At 39.8% G+C, this 7,738-nt stretch overlaps 1 pseudogene; it reads left to right on the top strand.

The window, feature by feature from the left end:
• The first annotated feature begins 839 nt into the window (after positions 1-839).
• Positions 840-1,912, top strand: LOC114087183 (vesicle-associated membrane protein-associated protein A pseudogene; annotated as a pseudogene).
• The last annotated feature ends 5,826 nt before the right edge of the window (positions 1,913-7,738 follow it).

Below are 7,738 nucleotides of genomic sequence, written 5' to 3' on the forward strand. Positions count from 1 at the left end.
TATCTGGCCACTACTTCTGTTTTCAATCCCACAGCTCTGGGTAGATTGCTCTGACAGCTGACTTATTTGCACATGTTATGTGGTCTGTGTCCTTGCTCTTTTCCCAGTGTTCCTGTTCCTTGAACTTCCCAATTATATGAACTAGTCCATTCTCTTTATTCCTAAGCCACTTTGTTGTGTTGGATTTCTCACCAAGAGGGTCTGGGAGCAGCAACATCCCAGTAACTGTGAAAATACCTAACACCCAGATCCTGGCTACTAAATAACAATTCTCCCTCTATTAAAAGAAAACAGGATACTTAGAGGAATGACTGACTTTAGAGCTGATGCAGGGAAAATACAAGATGATCCAGGAATATATTTTTGTACCTGAAAATAAGGAAGTATTCAAAGACTGATAGGGACATAACAAGTTGGGTACAGAAATTTAATTGGAAAAAAGTTTCCACTAACTAAAAGGGTGGAAATTGGAAGATCAAAATAAATACAGAAATCAATAGATAATAACCAGTTGAATAAGACAGGAACACTTGAGTCCATGTTAATTTCCATGGACTGGATTGTGTTCTCCCAAAATTCATTGCTGAACTCTAATTTTCAATTTGAAGATAAGTATTTGGAAATAGGATATTTACAAGGTAAAGTCTGATCATAAAGGTGAGTCCTAATCCAATAGGATTGGTGGCCGCGGCGGCTGGTGTGGGGTTGAGTCAGTTGTGAGACCGGAGCTGCGGACCTAGCGCCGGCCACCGGAGCCGCGACACGGCCCAGGCGCCCGGAGCTGGCCGGCGAGCGGCGCCGTCGTCCGGCCCAGCAGCACACGGCCGCCGCGGGCGCGCCCCCGCTCTGCGCTGCCTCCGATGGCGTCCGCCTCCGGGTTCATGGCGAAGCACGAGCAGATCCTGGTCCTCGACCCGCCCACAGACCTCAGATTCAAAGGCCCCTTCACAGATGTAGTCACTACGAATCTTAAACTCCGAAATCCGTCCGATAGGAAGGTGTGTTTCAAAGTGAAGACTACGGCACCTCGCGGTACTGTGTGCGGCCCAACAGTGGGATCATTGACCCAGGGTCCACTGTGACTGTTTCAGTGATGCTGCAGCCCTTTGACTATGATCCCAATGAAAAGAGTAAACATAAGTTCATGGTGCAGACGATTTTTGCTCCACCAAACACTTCAGATATGGAAGCTGTGTGGAAAGAGGCAAAACCCGATGAATTAATGGATTCTAAATTGAGATGTGTTTTTGAAATGCCGAGTGAAAACGACAAGTTGAATGATATGGAACCTAGCAAAGCTGTTCCACTGAACGCATCTAAGCAAGATGGACCCATGCCAAAACCGCACAGTGTTTCACTCAACGATACCGAAACAAGGAAGCTCATGGAAGAGTGTAAAAGACTTCAGGGAGAGATGATGAAGCTGTCAGAAGAAAATCGACATCTGAGGGATGAAGGCTTGAGGCTCAGAAAGGTAGCACATTCGGATAAACCTGGATCCACCTCAACTGCGTCCTTCAGAGATAACCTCACCAGTCCTCTTCCTTCACTTTTTGTTGTAATTGCAGCCATTTTCATTGGATTCTTTCTAGGGAAATTCATCTTGTAGAGCGAAGCATGCAGAGTGCTATTTCTTTTTTTTTTTTTTTTTCTCTTGACCAGAAAAAGATTTGTTTACCTACCATTTCATTGGTAGTATGGCCCGCGGTGACCATTTTTTTGTGTGTACAGCGTCCTATAGGCTTTGCCTTTAATGATCTCTTACGGTTAGAAAACACAATAAAAACAAACTGTTCGGCTACTGGACAAATTGTACATTACCAGATCATCACTAGCAGATGTCAGTTGCACATTCAGTCCTTTATGAAATTCATAAATAAAGAATTGTTCTTTCTTTGTGGTTTTAATAAGAGTTCAAAAAAAAAAATGAATGTGAGGACACATTAAGAAGGTTCTCATCTAGGGGCTGAGATTGTGGCTCAGCGGTAGAACGTTTGTCTAGCACGTACGAGGCACTGGGTTCCATCCTCAGCAACACATAAAAATAAATAAAATAAAGCATTGTGTTCAACTACAATTAAAAATTTTTTTTAAAAAAAGAGGGTTCTCATCTATAAGTGAGAAACAAATCCTCACCAGAAACAGGACCATGCTAGAATCTTAAACTTTCCAGCCTCCCAAACTGTGAGAAAATAAATTTATTTTGTTTAAGCCATCCAATCCATTTATGGCATTTTGGTATGGCAACCACAGCAGACTAACACACTGATATTAATTAATTAGTTAATATGTAATATAAATTTTATATAGTATTATAATTCGTTCCCCTCAAAATACTTACTAATTATCAAGGGAAATAAAGTAATTTGTGCTAGAGAAGCCTGCAGACACCACTGAATCAGGTGATGAAAGTGAACATTCCTGGTACTATGGTTTGCATGAGGTCTGTCCCCCAAGCGTACGTGTGTTTGAAACTTGGTCCCTACCATGGTGATGTTGGGAGTGAGTATGGACCTTTAAGAGGTGGATTTTAGTGGGAGGTTGTTAGGTCATTGAGGGTGCTGCTGTCAGAAATGATTAATTAACCCATTATGTTCTAGTGTTCCATATAATGCGTTAAGGTGGTTTTTATGGGATCCTGAGTTAGTTCCCATGAGAGCAAGTTGGTATAAGAAGCAAGCCTTTGACCCTTTGACCACCAAACCCTACTTTTGGCAACTGAATCTGAAATTTTCAATGGAACACCCACCCTTGTCTTCTTCCATCACTTCTGCCTGGCAAACCCCTGGTCTGCCTCTTTCAGACATACTCTCTAGGAAGTGGCCAAGTCATCTTGGATAAAAATTACACTGTTTTTTTTTTTTTTAAATCACACAATTGAGTATACTGGTGTCACCTAAACTTGTGGTCTACAACTCACCTGAAACTCATCTATTCCATACAAATTTATTAAGTGGCTACTCTGTGCCACATAATATTTTTTTAATATGTATTTTTTAGTTTTAGGTAGACACAATATCTTTATTTTGTTTTTATGTGAATCGAACCCAGTGCCTCATACATGCTAGGCGAGCTCGCTACCACTTGAGCCACATCCCCAGCCCCAATCTGTGCCACATAATCTTTTTTTTAAAGAGAGAGAGAGAGTTTTTTAAAAATATTTATTTGTTAGTTTTCAGCAGACACAACATCTTTGTTTGTATGTGGTGCTGAGGATCAAACCCGGGCCACACGCATGCCAGGCGAGCGCGCTACCACTTGAGCCACATCCCAGCCCTGCCACATAATCTTTTAAGTGCTTGGGATACATTAGTGAGCCAAACAAAGTTCCTGGCCTCAAAAACTTGCACCAAAAACTCTCTCCCATTATCAACTTCTTTTCTCATACTAAAAACTACTTCAAACCTTCACCTCTTTCTTCTACTTTTGGCTCCCTGCCTGAGAATGATGCTAGCCTCCCATTTCACAGAGGAATAAGAAATCACCTAGGGACTGGGGTTGTGGCTCAGCGGTAGAGCGCTCACCTAGCACATGCGAGGCCCTGGGTTCAGTCCTCAGCACCACATAAAAATAAATAAATAAAGATATTGTGTCCAATTAAAAAATAAATAAAAAGAAGAAGTCACTTAAAGGGAATTTGTCATCCTCAAGTCCTAAAAAATATTGAGACTTCCTTCATGTTACAGCAAGAGTCCTGCAAGCTAGAACCCATGCCCTTACTTTCCACATCCCAGCACTTTTCACACTCTGTTGTAACTTGTAACTTAATTATCTATTTTTCCTGAGGTTGGAGAACCTGTCTGTGTTGCTCATGGCTCTCTCTATCCCCAGCAGCTGGTGTTTATCATCCATCTGATATTCAATAACATGAAAGAACGAGAATCCTCAAGGACTCACACCTGGGAAAGAAAGAGACCATGCTCTGGGATGAAGCCACTTCCCAGGCAGAGGCTGAAGGATGGCTTCCTAGAGGTAACCAGCTAGCTTCACATCTGGAAGCTGCACTGGCTACATGGCTTCTGAGAGGCGTGATTTGGAGATCTAAAGTTCACTGATGAGGTTCCACCTGTTTCAGCCTCCTCTGCTGAAGGACTCTGGAGAACAAGACTGCCCCTGACAAGGCTCTATAGAAAGCCTACTATAAAGTTCCAGGTTGCACTAAATACTTCTCCCAATTCCACTTTTCGCCTATGTCTACCCACTTTCTAGTTGTACTGAATTTATCTATGTATATGTTTCTCTATAGCAGAAGATAGAAATCCAACCCAAAAATGTCTTAACAAAAAAAATACACCCTTCACATAACCAGGGCAGGAAACCTAGGGGGATAAATAACTAACTAGACACTAGCTTCTAGCTAGTTCTAGCAACTGAATGCAGGTGATCAATAATGTCTTAAAGGTTTCTCACTCTAGCTTTCAATTCTGCTTGTTACTGCTTGACTTTATTATTCAAAAAGAATGTCCCCTTTCCACTCAGTAGGAAGATGGTCATCGGTTCCTCATACCCTTTAGTTGAGGAACCCTAAAGGAGAGAGAACCTTTCTCTATAGGCACGTGTCAATACCTAATAATGGTCTGATTGGCCTTGTGAGAGTTTTATGCTAATCCCCAAACCAAAGGCCATGGCCAAATGAATGGAGTTATGTAATGAGTCAAACAGACCATGTATGTCAATTTGGACTCAGTTTCATATCTGTTATTTTCAATATTTATTTTGATGTTCAAATAGTCACAGGTTTGGCCATTTGGGAGCCCCTGAAAATCTAGCTTCTGTGCCTTTTGACAAATTCTTATTATTCTTTGAGTCCTTCCTTTCTTTCATTCTGCTTCAACAAGATGTTCCCAGCACCTATGTTGAAAGCAACCATTTCTCCAACAGCCCTATTTCCTTCAGTGGAGAATGGAATATAGAAGTGATTATTTGTGTTACATATTCCAATTGCTGTTGGGCTTTTACCCTTTCCAGTCCCTTTCAGTGGAAAAAGTTAGGGAATATATGTATTATGTAGATAAACATGTATGTTTATGTATATGCACATCTGTGTGCATATGTGTATATATGTATATTCTATATATATACACATATACATATATACACATACATTTAAACACATATTTCTGTATTTATCTTGAAAGCCACGAGTTCACACTTCATTGTAGTTCACTGTAGTTCACACTTCACCACAGTTCACTGTAGTTCCAGTCCAACCATAATAGTTTCCATCTTTCCATAGATATAACTCCCTTCTCTAACAATGAGAAATCTTAGTCTCATTGTCCTTAATATCTTTACTTATTTTATCCATTTCCCCCGCCCTCCCCATTGGTATGGAAGTAATTTTCCACTGTTGCTGCAATTCCTGTCCATATGTAAATATGTTCCCAATTTCCACTGGGATCCCATAAGCCATTCTGAGCAGGCCTCCCTCCTACATGAGCACAGTACTCATCCCCTGTGGGCTTGCGCTACTGCACTAGGCAGCCCTCCTGTACATGTGGTCTCTCCCCCCAATGCAAGCCCAGACTCTCAGTAACTCCAGGCCCTTGCCCACAATGTGAAAACTTACCTCATTTGCTCCAAAACAGCACCAAAAGCTTCAGAAACAGAGGGAGAAAGAGTACATCTTTTTTGAAATATTTATTTTTTAGTTGTAGTTGGACACAATACCTTCATTTTATTTATTTTTATGTGGTGCTGAGGATCGAACCCAGGGCCTTGCACGTGCTAGGTGAGAGCTCTACTGCTGAGCCACAACCCCAGTCAGTACATTTTTTTAATCGTTATTTTATTACCAAGTTTAAAAGTCATAATTCCTGTCTACATCTTTATTTTTTAAGTTAGAACATTACAGATAATCCTCGTGTCTCCTTTGACAATGAGCCCACTTTTGGTCTGTTTTGTTTTTCTCTAGAAAAACAAAACAGACCAAAAGTGCTGTTTGTTTAATAGTATATAAACAGACCAAAAGTGCTGTTTGTTTAATGGTATATAAAAATAGTAATATATTATTCTACACCTTTTTGGAGTAAGTTTACATTCATATATATGTTTTCAAGGAAAGTGTATTATACATTTTTAGGGGGTCCTCTTCCCTCCTTCTGTAGGATTTGCTATATAGAGGAAGATAAAGTATGGTATTTTATGTTTCTTTGTACCTTTAACTCCTGGCCCAGTACCTCACACATAGTGATTACTTAGTAAAACATTTATATTACTATGCTTCTTAAGCTACATTCCCAGAAGTATAATTTCTTGGTCAAAAGGTTTCTATATCTTCCAATTATAGGAAGAAATGAGGTCATATTTATTCTGCCATGAAGATTGAAAAGTACTCTGTCTCTTCAGGGCTATGAAATCATATGCTTATATATCTCATTTATTTGACTCATTATTCATTATTCAACTTAATAGGACCCCAACTCATGATATTTTATTGATGATGGCTTGATTTGCTGAATACCCCATTTTAGAACCACTCTTATTGCGGGGAAAAAGGCACAAGAGTGGCCTTTTACTTCTAACTGTCCAGGTGATTTTGACCCAGGCTAGGGTAATTAATGATAGAAAGAAATCATGGTATTTTAATTTGCTAAGTAGAATAATTCTGGTATAATGAATCCATTATGAGAAACAGAAAATTCCCATATCTCCCATGTATGTATAATATGTCAAAATACATTCTACTGTCATGTATATCTAAAAAAGAACAATTAAAAAAATTCCCATATCTCCAAACATAGCAATGATTCCAGCAAAAACATTCTTTACTCTTTGAAATACCTAAGAAAAAGCCTGCATGAAGCATCAAAAGAAGTTTTCAAGGTTAGGAAAGCACAGTTTTACCACTCCAAGCATAGGAAGGTGGTATAGCACCAAAGCTCTATGTTGACATTTAGGGAACTCTGGGATTTGAAGTCAGGAAACCCTGGATCTAGTCTCTGCCCTGCTCCTGACTAGGGATTTTCAGAAGTCATTGAGCCATCTTGATTTCAGCTTTCACATCAGGGATAATAAAGGGATCCCTATCTTATAGCATTATCACAGGGCTAAGTGCTTCAAGATGTGCACCTAATATGTCAAGTACAAAGAACCATCCAGGCAGAAATTGTTAAGAAATACACAAGGACAAATGGTTAGTTTTAGAATATTTGAAGTCTAGCTTCCCTGATTATTCTCCAGAAGGAGGAGAAAGGATCCCTTTATAAGCATCTTAGTTTATCTTCTCTTTGAATTTTTGAAACAGACCCACAAAGTATTGTTATTCTCTTTTGAGGCTCAGTGTGATACCTTTGCTAGGGTTTCCAGGCAGAGACTGCAGAGCCCCTTAGCCCTTTTGACTAATGATATCAGGCTTCCTGTCTTCAACCTACTTTCCCCCAAAGTCAGGGAGGAAGGGAAAAGAACTAAAAGGAAGTGATGTACAGGAAGGAAAATGATGTTGATCAGGGACTTTCCTGAAAAAAAGTTCTGCAAGTGATCACCGAGGGAGAATCTGGGCAGAGGGAGTTAGGGCTGGGTGTTTCAAGAGTTTAAAGGAAAGGACTAAGTTATTTATTAAGGTATTTAATTAATTAATTAATTTATTAATTTAATTTTTAAGACAACTGAGTTTCTAAAAAATTTCTGGAAATCAAAACATTGTGACTAAAACTGTGCTAATAATTATGTATGACTTTCAAGGCTGTGACCTTGCACACATCCTTTACACCAGGGTATTCAGAGATCCTCACAGTCC

Source organism: Marmota flaviventris, chromosome 3 (genome assembly GCF_047511675.1).
Source record: "Marmota flaviventris isolate mMarFla1 chromosome 3, mMarFla1.hap1, whole genome shotgun sequence".
NCBI classification, from domain to species: Eukaryota; Metazoa; Chordata; class Mammalia; order Rodentia; family Sciuridae; genus Marmota; species Marmota flaviventris.